The 8,918-nt window shown below is 33.5% G+C and overlaps 1 pseudogene across 1 annotated transcript; it reads right to left on the bottom strand.

The window, feature by feature from the left end:
* Positions 1-1,229: 1,229 nt before the first annotated feature.
* Positions 1,230-2,401, bottom strand: LOC308643551 (ubiquitin recognition factor in ER-associated degradation protein 1-like; annotated as a pseudogene). Its single transcript has one exon. The product of its transcript is annotated as a ubiquitin recognition factor in ER-associated degradation protein 1-like (transcript).
* Between the last annotated feature and the right edge of the window lie 6,517 nt (positions 2,402-8,918).

The following is an 8,918-nucleotide window of genomic DNA, read 5'->3' as shown; positions in this document are numbered from 1 at the left end:
TAGAATATACCCAAAACTCTGATGTTTGAAAGGAGGTAGGTCCTAAACCTGGCCTCATTTATTGACTGATTTTGTAATTGAAAACTTATTAACACAGTGAAACTGATATTGATTAATGAATTGAGTCCAAACTTTTTGTGATCAGGTAAGGTTGGGAAATGTAATATGAACTTTTTGGTACTATTTTGGCTGTATTATATTAGACATATTGAAATAACTTTCTACATTTCAAGATCAATTTAATTCATTAGGCATTATGAGCTTTTCTACTAACATTTTCCCTGACATTTTTAGACTCAAGAGCATTTATACAACCCACTTCTCTAAACTAGGATTTGAAATATAGTGATTGTGATACCTCTGGTCCCTGGGGAAACTTTGCTCATCTTACCCTCTCAAAACTCATAAGCTATAGAGATAAGACGAGTAGTCAGGAACTAAAAGCAATGAAATAATTTTGTATCTGAAATCCATACAAAACATTTCAAAATGATTGTTGACGCTTCAAAATCTTGAACTGTAACTGAGATCACAAAAGAACTGTCCAGAGATTACTTCTCAGTGGTGAATTTCTTATGTGGGTGGAAAGCATGCAAAGTATACTGTTAAAGTATCTGGAAATGTCACTGTGATAAAATAAAGTGGTTTAAAATAGAATATTAAATGTAAGTTCTTTGAAGATAGAGATCATTTGTTACTCACATATGCATGCATAGCACATAGCAAAATCCCTGATCAATTTCAGACACTCAAACCATGTTTATTGCATTTAACTAAATTGAATCACACCACTGTACCATAGGGTAAAAGGAATACTAGTTTGGAAATCTAGGGAAGTAGCTTTTAAAGCAGGGTATGTAAGAGTTCCCCAAAGAGCTTAATAAAATACAGTATTTTTTCCTCTTTTTTTTTTGGCTTCATCATGGAGTTGTTTTATTATAGAACAGGTCAACTAAGGAACCGGTTATTTCCACAAGAAATCATCATATAGGTTTCCTTCATAGGTGTGTTACCTTTGAAAAAACTCAATATGCAAAACAAAAATAAAAACACCCTTTCTCAAATACTTAAATTGCAGCCATAGGAGTGGGAGAGCCACTATTTACAGAGCACATATCTATTTAAACCATGTTTTTCTAAGCCAGATACAATGCCTATGCAACAGACCTGGGAAAAATAAAAATGAAGAGAAAGAACACCTTAAGGTAGAGCAATTCAATTCCTCCACTGGTTTTGTAAGAAATGAGGAAACTCTGTTGTGCTGAGGCAGAGTGGGAGAGCCCTTGAGCTGCAAGCATGAAGTAGTGAGGAGGTGGCTGACTATGGAAACTCAGAGACAGCTCTTACTCTTTCCCCAAATCAAGCACACAATCACAAAGTCCTGCTGCTTCACATCCAAGTCAAACTTGACAATTCTTAGGTAATGCTAAACAAACCTTAAATAATAGCATTCTTTGATGATAGTCTCATCCTTGTCAGAGCCAGTAACTAAAAGCCAATATGTTGTAATTGATTCTTTTATTTTCCAGTCAACAGTCCCAACTTATGGTTTTCTTCCCTTTTTACGCAAGGACTGTCTGAGAAAGCAACAAATCTGCCCCCAGCTTCATCCTCTTCAACCTTTTTAACCAATGGACGTGAATTTCTGATGAAAGTTATTTTACCAAGTTTAAATTCATAATTGGGAATTCCTCTTTTAATGTCTCCAGGCTTGATTGGGGAGGGACTGGGCTCTACCCCTTTCTTCTTTCCATCTAGTCTATTCCCAGAGCCAGAAAAGGCTAGGAAGCCCAACTCTCCTGCATTGCCACTGTGGTCGGCTTCGTCTTCTGTTGACTCCTCATGCTGGACTTGTCTTTCAGGTTCCTTATAGCCTAAGGGAGCATCAAAGTCCACATTGATGTCACACTCAATGATGGACACAGCTTTGTCAGGTTTTGTCTCCCATCACCCATAGTTCATAGATCTTCTCATTGTAATTGATGGCAATCACATCCCCAGTGGTCAGACAGGCGAAGTTTCTCAATGCATTTTCTAACACTGCTTTGGAGTTGGTGATATCCAGGAAGTCTGGGCTCTAAGGCTGGAATTTGGAGTATGTAGCCACTTGAAGGTTGACACTTTCTACCTGCACCAAGCCCCCTTCTTCCAACAGCAAATTCTGCATCATTGAGTTGATTGAGGGCTGAGGGTGGCATAATTACTGTCATTAAGCCCTGCTGGCATGGACACGGAGAAGCAGCGGTATTGTGTTGAGAAGCGGTTCTGGAAGACCCAGGGAATCGGGTGGTTGAACATGTTGAAAGAGAACATGATATAAACCCTTCGTAGATGCTGCTTTTCTCAGAAAACGTTAGAACCAGAGGACTCATAAAACTCTTCTTTACAGAAGCAGCTGCCACCACCGCTTCCTTAGTGAAACCCAGACACCCCCCTTCCTCTTTCTTATTTTCTATTTTTCTACACATGATAGTGCAAGAAAAGACACATTCATATTGTCACTAGAATAATCAATAGTGCAGATAAAAACTACAAATAATTATAAGAAAAAAAAAACAGAATAAAACAAATTCCGTAACAAAAGATCTTAGGCATTGAGAAGAAATTAGGCCATTTCTCCTAGGAGCCAAAACAAATGTGTAATTTTCATATCAATATTATTTAGATTTGAATAAAAGACATTCCTAAAGATGAAAAAGAGGAAACTGTTGAGTAAACCCTCGTATAACCAGTAATGGAACTTTTAGTTTTCTGGACATTTCATCTTAGTTCAAAATATTGGTATAAAATAAGTCTCTGTCCCTGTTGTTGGTCAATTTGTTCATTTTAATTCCTTCTTAGAAATCTTCCTTTTCAACGCACATGTGGAGCCAAACTCAGTTAATAATTGGAACAAAATACAAGGAAGGCAGGAGGTAACAGAAAAAGATAGTAGAGATTAAAGCACAACTTTCATTATCATAGTTCCCTCCAAGAAACACTTATGACACTTAGATTTTTTATACCTCGAATGTATTTGTTCATGGTCTAAGATTATTATGCAGGATCTAAACCTTCTGTGATTTTTTTTCTTGGTTTACAAATTAAGTGGATTGATTTACTTAGAACACATAAGTTTACTTTGAAGAGTTTGTAATAGATACCCTACAGGGATTTACATTTTACTCTGATGAGTTTGGTTTTAGTAATTCTCATAAATCCTGAGTATAACAAATATAACGTACCAGAGCAGTCAGTTGTCAGGTGTTCCAAAAGGTCCTGGGATATAGTCAGCATTTATACAAACTGCTAATGGAAGGTGCTTTTATTTAAGAATAAAATTGCTTTTGGTTAAGAACTTCATGTGACTTAATCATTGTCCCAGATGAGTAGTCTCACCCATATGAATGTATGTTTATATTTGGCAGCATTTATTTGTTGAAATAGTTTGTGGTATACTTTATAAATCATAATTTTTTAGAATTTATTTTTATTAAATTTTACCATTATGAAAATAATGTAGCATTCTTCATCTAAGAATTGACAAATCTATATGATCTTATTGTACCATGGTGTTCATATCTGCATTCTTACTTTCCTTTACAGCTGATGCTACCAGAATTCATTATCTCCCCATAAAGCCAGTGCTACTATACTGAGGTCTACATTAACAGGGAAGTAAAACTAATGGAAAGGCATGTTCTCCACAGAGAGGCATTTTAAAATGAGATTATTGCAAAATTCAGGAGGAAAATAAGCTCTGAAATTAGATTGTTAATTAGTCACATTTTAAAAACTGTATTTAGAGTCTAAAAACTGAATAGTTGCAAATTATAGCATCTACTTATGCACAAATAATGGCAAAAGAACAGTTCTGAGGAAATGACCATTTCAGTATAGAGCAGAGTTGTGTGTGATCAATCTGAGATATGGCAGAAGAATAAAGGAAAAAGACAGGGCAATTTATGCCCCCATTCAGCTAATAGGTGCATACAATTTTAACCAAATCTAAATAACAAAAGGACAAATTAGTAATAACAGAAACATAGAAATATAACGCATTATATTTATTTCTGTCTGTAATATTTATATAATTACTTATTATATAATACAGTATTTATATTTTTTTAAGAATTTTTTTTTGCCTTTTCCAAATCCTGGCTAAATGCATAAAAAAAATGCTGATATTTTTGAAAATTGGCCTCTGGGTCAATTGGCTCATAGTTCACAATTGAAAAATCTAGATTTTTATTGTGGAAATTAGAAAGATGAAACAATCAGCATCCTTCATGGTAGCTTTTGTCCAGTGGTATATGTTCCGCACTGAATATGAGATGAAAAAGGACTGGCAACCAGGTGATTTGTCTTTACATCCTGGTACTGTATCCAACAAGTTTTGAATCATCTAGACCTGTGTAGATAGGCTAGGTGGATGTTTTTTTTACATTTAAATACGCCTCAACTTTGTGGAGCAGACTTGAACAAATCATGCAATTTTTAGTTCTTCAGCTTAAAATATTAAATCAGTGGTAACTAATTAAAAGATTTAAGAAAATATGGGTTGCACTAATACATGTAAAGAACAGCAAAAATTTCCTGGTACATAATATATGCACACGAATCATAACAAAGCAGAGCAGGGTGTTTAAGAGTACAATAGTAATAGAACTTGATAACCTGAGTGCAATTCAGAATACTCCCACATAAGTAGCGGTATAAACTGACTTCTCCAAGGCTCAATTTTCTTAGGTGTAAGGAGATAGCAATAATACCTACCCTGCTGATACATTTTGATGATTGATTGAGAACATTATATGTAAAACATTTATGACAGCTTTGTACAACATAATTTTTAAATTACCAGTACAAACTGATGAAATCATTCATTTTTATTACCTTCATACTAAAGTTTTTCTTACATTCAAATAATGTAATTTAAAAAGCTTTACCTATCATGTATGCTTATGAAGAAAATGGCTAAAAAGTATAATCTGGTTTTTTGAGTTAGTATTCAAAAGAAAGAGACTCACCACTTCAGAAAAGGTTATTATATCAGCAAAAGCATCAACAAGGGAAAGCATTACCATGTCTTGATATCATGATACACATTATTTAAGATGATAAAAAAATCTTCTAGAAAAAACATGCAATTATATGATATTGGGAATATATCCTAGTTACTAAAAGAGGAAAAATAATTCTACTAGACTAGTAAATATACCAAACACATGCAAATCAAGTTGAATGATTGCTCATTCTGACAATTTTTGTTTTGTCCTTAAAACCACGTCAGTCAGCAGGGCTTAGTTGTGCATGTCTGTAATCCTAGCTGCTCAGGAGTCTGAAGCAGAAGGATTAAAAGTTCAAGGCAAGCCTGGGCAACTTAGTAAGACTCTGTCTCAATATAAAAAATAAAAAGGGCTGAGGATGTAGCTTAAAGGTAGGGCATCCCTGGGATCAATACTCAACACCCCCAAATAAATAATAAGTACAATCATGTCATTTCATATATCATGTAACCAAAATATATAATTTATCTAAAAGAAAATGATTGCAATCTTATGACTTTTGCAATTTTACACACTGTGAAAAAAAAATTGAAAGGTTATTTATAATTAATAGAAATTGCACATTCCATTAGATATTTTCACATAAAGCAGAATTCATAAAAGAATCACTGAAGTCATGTGTCCTTCGTTTTCTAATACCCTTCTGTGATTCAGAAACCTAAAGTAGCCAATTTAATTTGGGCTTTCAGGCATTCTTTATTTATCCATTTGTAGGTGTCCTCCATTTATTTTCCCTCTCTTTTGCTACTGTCACCAACCCATACTTCACAAATGCCACTTCTCATTAGTGTCCTTTCTCCAGATCCTGTTATAAGTGCATCGTTAGTAACCACTTAGTGCTTAATGTCCTGCTTCATCACTAGCTTTATACATATTTTATACATTTTGTGCTGCCTTTTCCAGTGTTCTTTTTATTAAATAGAGAAAACATTCCACTACAAATATGTAATAATGTTGTCAAATGACAGCTTCCAATGGAGGAAGATAGTCTTCAGAGAAAATTTTTTGAAAGCTTTGATTTTCCAAAACACTAAAATTGAAATCATCTAAGAGTAAAATAATAATAATAATAATAATAATAATAAATATTTAGAGTGAATGTAAATAATAATGAGAAATAATGGGTCCTATTCACTGTAGATTCCTTTATTTGCTGTATAATTCTTGTTCATCTGCTACATATTTTGTTTTGCTGACCCAGATGGTTCTTCATTTCAGGGAGCTGCAGAAATTTATAGATGAAGCACACAAGGTAGTCCTGGTACAGCAATCAGATTTTATGTTAGTTTCAAAATGAGAAGAGTGTTTTGAAAAACCAGAAGGAATCTCTTCCTATAAAAAAAGACCAAATGGCCTTTGAAAACTTTCTGTGGGCGCGTTTTTCTAGGAGTGGCTTCAAGTCAAAGAATGAAGAAGCAGATACTGATTTTGGGGCAAGTTTTCCCTAATGTGGTGTGTCTGTGATAAAGCAGGGGAGTTACTGACAGAAGAAAATTGGGTGGTGCAGGGTGTTTAAATTGATCCTCACTGCCATTTAACAGGATTTGGCCTATTCATATTGGCTATTAAATTGTACCTCCTGGCTTTTTCCATACTTTTGGCTCTTATAAAATGCAAATAGTCAACACCTGGCTTTTCAAAGCAATTGTTAATTGAACACTTGAAATTAATGCTTGCATACAATATATCATTTAGGCCTAAGTTCTGAATCTTGTAGATTTAAATCTATAAATAAATCAATGATGTTATTATAGACACATATTAATCTCTTGAAAGGAAATCCACATAAAGTACAGCATTTACCAAGTGCTCAATTTGCTTCAGACAAGAGCTTTCTGCATGAGAGTGTTGCTACAGCTCTTTAACCTTAACCATGTTTCTAAAATTATATTATCTTTGGCAATCTAGGAATTATTATTGCCCTACTGCACTTTTGTTATGCTCAGTCGTCTGAAGTTAATTTGCTTAGTCATCACTATTATAAAATAATGATTTTTTGAGTAAAGTGTACCTAATCAAAATGACTTAAATCATTTTGCTTTATATTTTTTTGAGAATAATTTGATTTATTCCACAAATTCAGTAATATTTTGCTATCAGTAGAACTGTTTATATTAAACATCATAAACATTTTGTATGTATGACCTACTGTTTCTTTTGAAAAGGAAAACAAATACATAATACTAGAATTTGGAAAGAGTAGAGCTAAGCAACATACCACAAGCATGAGACAACATAGAAGTTATTATCATATGTATTGAAAAGATGTCATTCTAGCTTACATTATATCAGTGCTTTTCTGTACAAAAAATCAAAACACATTTTTTTTTATTATTTCTTGCCTACTGGATACCATTATTTACCACAAATTCAAATGAAAGTGGAAGGAAGGTGTTCTTAATTATCTAAGGAAATTTGTGCTTTTTCTTATGTTTACAGTAATATCATGTTTTGCAACTGTTAGTGCCAAATTGGAATGGATCTTTAAACCAAGATTTAAGACTTAGTGTGAAGATTCCAGGAGCATTATCTCAGAGGTTAAGTTCCACAACTCTTCACTTGTGTGAGTGCTTTCCAATGTATCTCCACAACCACACACAAAACAAATTCTAATAGCAGTGACTACTTTCCATATACTGTTTTAACAGTTTTATCTATATTAATTAATTACATTTCTATAAACTCATAAAGAAGATTCTACAATTATATCATCTCTATTAGTTAAAGGAGAAACTTGATGCACACAGATCAGTGCTTTGTTCAGTCTCTCATAGCTAGAATCCAGGCAGTCTGTCCCTAACTGTTCTACTTCTCACTATGACAGGATCACAGAGTCTCAGATTTCAGACATGCTGAGAAGGACTTAACCAACTTAACAGCTGTTTTATTTTTTATTTTATGTTTTCTTTCACATTGGGAATGAGATCACATGAAGCAATTCAGAATCATCTAGGGAGCTTCTTCAATATCCACTAGACTAGAGCGTCTTCCTCACATGGAGTTGGTTGCAAGGTTTATACCTTTATTTGTATCTTAAAAGTCCACCCAGGTAATTCTGACATACAGAATTATACTGTTTCTACAGACACAGCGTAACTGTGAGAATAGAGATGAAAAATTGAGAGTAATCAAAAATTTTCTTAGAATGAATTTGCATTCTTCTTTTTAGTGTGTCTTCACTTGGGTGTCTTTCTACAAACTATTCATAGTTTTACAAAGAGATGAGCTTTTACATACCATGCCAAAGAAGCTTTCAAAATATTTTAAAAGAATTTTGAACAAACACTGGGCACTCAACAATGATGATGTAGTACCTACTCAATTTTGGAAACATAGCAATGTTTTTATGTATAAAAGAAGTAACATTGTACAATACATTATTTAAGTATATTTGTGATAAGTGATAAAACATTCAATAATTTTGTAATGAATAAGAAAATCCAGATTATTAGTTATCTCTGTGGTAAGAAGATAAGTCAAAAGGAAGACAGGTAGAAAGGACAGAAGAAATATGCAGATAAATGTGAATTACCAAACCTGTGTGTATATGTTAACTTGACCTAATTTTAGGTATAGAGGTTAACAATGAATTATTGAGTAGTCACTAATTTTTATAAAAATGAAATTAAAAGCTAAATGTAGGCATAACTAAAGTTTAGTCATGCACGTATATGAAAATATTATAAGGGTTATGCATAGACCAACAATCATAGTACGTTACAAACCAAGTGTTGTATTTATGTATGTTTTAGAGGTTTGTGATTGAGGCTTTCTTTGCCCATGGTGGTTGGATGTCCTTACATAGAACGTCCTGCATTTATAGTGCTAACCACATGCTCAGATTCTGAACTTGACTAACCTGCCACCTAA

This window comes from Spermophilus citellus, assembly GCF_964194105.1.
Source record: "Spermophilus citellus genome assembly, chromosome: 3".
NCBI classification, from domain to species: Eukaryota; Metazoa; Chordata; class Mammalia; order Rodentia; family Sciuridae; genus Spermophilus; species Spermophilus citellus.
The sequence above is the reverse complement of the archived record's forward strand: the minus strand, read 5'-3'. Positions and strand labels throughout refer to the sequence as shown.